We start from the raw sequence: 4,067 nt of genomic DNA on the forward strand, positions 1-4,067 counted from the left end.
TCCCACTTCTCAGGTATTGCTTCGCGCCACTTGCAGTCAAAACACAAACTCAAGGTGTGGGAGGGAAAAAGAAACTTTCCACACCGGTAACAACACCTGTCTCCCTGGGGGACCACCTTCGCCAGCGGTTGCAGCCCCATCTGTGGAGCCGTGTACTGGATTTTTGATTGAAAACACATGTAACAATGCTGGTTTATAGACAGGTCTGCGGATGCACATGGAGGCCAGCGCGACTGCAGGGGTGTGGATCAAGGTGTGGATTTCAATAGGTTTTGAAACGTTTTCACACACACACACACACACACACACACCCCTGCCCTCGGTGGGAGCCTGCCAGCCTGTAGGCTCTTTAAAAGGCATCTTTGCAATTCCCCATTTCCAATGCACCCAAATTACTGAATTTGAATTGCTAAATAGAGACCCCAAGCTGGATTCAGCCCTTTGGCCCCCACATCCACCCCACCCATCCTCTGGGGACGCTGTAGCCTCCCTCCCCCCCCCCCACCGGCTCTTTGTAGCTTCAGCCCCCTGGGAAGGATCTCTCAAACTCCAAAGGTGGGGATTGAACACTGAGTTCCGGAAACTGACGGAGTGTAAATGGAGAAACTGGGGGGTGGGGACGGAAGTTGGGACTGAAGAAGAATGTGGGATAGCTCTTCTGCCACCTACCAGCCTGTGATTGCTTAAACCGAGTTCGAAGACTTGACCTCCTCAACAGCCTGTTGTGCGGATTTTGCCTCTTCAGGCTCCAGATCCTAAAAAACAAGAGCACCTGACCAGCTGCGGCCAGTAAGTCTGAACTAGGGAAGCAAGTTAGAGCCACACCCAGGACCCCCAGCCCTTTCTGCTGAGGAATTCCCTTCCCCCAGCTTTGTTCCTCCCGATCTCAAAACCTAGCCCTAGAGGAGCAGAAGGTGCAGGGGAATTTTTCTTTTCCTTGACAGTTTTCCCTTCCCTTTTCCTGACTGGTCACTTTCTGTTTCTGTGATCAGGACCCATGCATGTAGGTCTGTGGCTGGAGTAGGCAAAAGGACGTCATCAATTGCCAACAATTTCCAGTGATGGCAACAGACCCTGCCAGACTGGGTGATCCTCCCGCAGTGATCTGCCCCAGTGACCCTTCCAGCAGGGGGCCCTCCTTGCCCCAGGTCCCTTAGACACTGAAAGCAATGCTCTCCCTCCATCTCCCCCTTCAGACCCAACAAACCCACGCACTGCCCTGTGCTAATTCACCATATTGGATCTAGAAGGCCCTAGAAGGCCCCAGACATCCCAAACATTTTTAGAAAAGATGAAAGGAAATCTAGGTCCATTCATGTATGGACAGACCCTAGGCTCTGTGGGGTTGAGCTGGGAGATGGAGAAAGAAAGGAAGGCTTATCTGTGACGGGAGCGCCTCCCTGGGATCTCCCCACCAGGATCGCTCCTCAGAAGGACAGCGACTCTTCCCTTTTCTACCAACATTTCTACCAGTCTAAACACTCTGGAGGCACCTGGCTGGCTCTGTCCGTAGAGCATGCGACTCTTGATCTGGGGGTCGGAGTGAGTTCAAGCCCCATGTTGGGGGTAGAGATTACTTAAAAAAAAAAAAAAGCCCAGCTGGGCCTTCAAAAATCCCTTGCATTTCCAAAGTTGAGTCTTTCCTTGAGTTTACTCTTGCTAAACTAAAGGAAGGCCAAACAAAACCTCTGCACTGAGCCCTGGGAACAGATTCGCCCTGAAGCTATGAAGTCAACTCACTCTGTCATTTGCCAGAGATAGACACCTTTAATGCAGGGCAGTAGGAGAGGAAAATGCCTCCCAATCCCCTCGCATCCCTAACCTTTCATTACCTCCATCATATGGAGATTATGATAATACTCTCCAGCGAATCAAACATCTGAAACTGACACCCCTTCAGAACACCAGGTTTGGGGTGCCCACCTTCTAGACAGGAGCATTTTGCTTCAGTCTTCACTTAGCAGATATTTACTGAGCATCTGCTACGTGCCAGGCACTGTTCGAGGCACTAGAAATAGAGCAATGAACAAAACAGACAAAAATCACAGCCTTCACGGACCTTACCTTCTAGACAGAGAGGAGGTATGGGACTGTTTTCATACATGTTCGCTGGGAATCATGGGTCACCTCTTTATTGTATGAGCTCTTTAAGTGTCTTTGAATATTTTTATTTTTTAAAAGACTTTTATTCACTTATTTGACAGAGAGATATCACAAGGAGACAGAAAGGCAGGCAGAGAGATGCGGGGAAGCAGTCTCCCCCGCTGACCAGGACCCCGAGAGCATGACCTGAGCCAAAGGCAGAGGTTTAACCCACTGAGCCACCCAGACGCCCCATCTTTAAGTGCCTTTGGAAAAAGAATCCAAGCTATCACAAGTCTGTGTCTCTATGAGGAAACATAGTCTATAATACTAATAACGTGCAGATACATGACCCTTTGCCGGCCTGGGTCGTCTCCCTGAGCCAACAGTTCCATTTTAGTCACTCTTAGTCCACTCCTTCCCCCCAAAAGACAATCATTTGCTGAGTCTCTCCTCGGGGAGGCCCTGGCTGCTTGCTGGTCCAGCAAGAGTGGAGAGACCAGGGCATGACCCCATGGCCAGAGCCCTTCCCCCGCCCTTCTGGCCTCTTCGATCCCCTGGACAGGCGGCTCCACCAGGGCTGGGGGTGGGGGGCTGCTAGCCATTTTAGGTCTGAACTCTCCATGAACCAGGAAGGGAAGGGGGGACGGCAGAGCAGAGCCAGTAGGAGCAGGCGAGGGAGGCCAGGCTTCTGGGCAAACCTCTCTGGCTGGGTAAATATTGAGCTGCCTCATCTCCAAGGAGGGGGTTGAAACAGAGCTGTCAGAGCAGAGTAAACTGAAGGACGCTTCAGGCCCCTGAGGAGCAGAGAGCACATGCTTTGTGGGGCTCCCTCCCTCCTAGGTTCCCTTCCAGGCAGAAAGGGCTGTGGGGCTCAGAATTGTCTGGACTCAGGCCAGTGAGTTTTGAGAGCTTAGAGGAAATGGACTGGGGGTAGGAAGAGAAAGAGTGATTTTAATTAGCTCTAACTAGGCCAGCAGACTATATCCAACAGCCTGCTTCCCCCTACCCCACCTCCCACCCTCCTAACCCCCACCAAGTTGTAACATTCTTTCTTACTTATGTCTTCTTCTATCCTCAGATGAAAGGAGGAAGGAGTCTAGCTGCAGTGGGATTATTCAGTTGATACGAAAGACAGAGAAAGCAAGCCCAGAGAGATTAGGTGATTTACCAGAGTACACACAGGAATCTCCTGATAGAGTGAACTTGGGTCTCTTGACTCTTACAGAATTCTTTCTGTTCCGAAGCATCTGATCCATTTATTTCCTGATGAAGAGAACAACCGCGGACAGGCACCTGCAAGCATTTGAGCCTCTCTGTTCTCCCAAGAATGGACATTAAATATTTTGCGTCTCTAATGCCTGTCCCACCCAGGACTCACTCTGATTGTGGAAAGCATTTAGAGGGCCAGGGAAAGAACAAAAGCTGAAGCTTCTGGAATATTGTGATAGAGTCCTGCAAAGGAGGTCATTCAAGGGAGTCTTTAGAGTCAGGACTGACTCATCACAAAAAAAGAGAAGGAAGGAAGGAAGGGGGGGGGGAAGAGAAGAGAAGAGAAGAGAAAAGTCTGGTACAGCTGCAAGGCGTGCCAGTCTCCTGGACAATAGTGGGAATGTGCTCAAAGACTTACACAGTGAGTCTGTCCTACCAAGAGCATGTCCTGTCCTGACACTGTACCATTTTTCTATGGGACCACCCTGAATCTTTTCTTTCTGAATTATTTTATTCCATAACAGCAAGCCCCATGGTTATGGGACCAGACGGGCCTGTGGATGCATGTTTGGGGGCGCCTGCCTTCCAGACAGGAGTATTTTGCTTAAGTCTTTACTCACTCAACAAGAAAGTGAGGAGGATGACGAAGGCTGAAGGATATCTGCTTCCATCATGCCAAGACCAAGAACAACTTGGTACAGGAAAGTAAGAGAATGCATATGCAGAAAATCTCTACTGAATGCACCACCAGGCAGTGTTCTAAGCAGTTCTCA

Source organism: Mustela nigripes, chromosome 16, assembly GCF_022355385.1.
Source record: "Mustela nigripes isolate SB6536 chromosome 16, MUSNIG.SB6536, whole genome shotgun sequence".
Taxonomy (NCBI): domain Eukaryota; kingdom Metazoa; phylum Chordata; class Mammalia; order Carnivora; family Mustelidae; genus Mustela; species Mustela nigripes.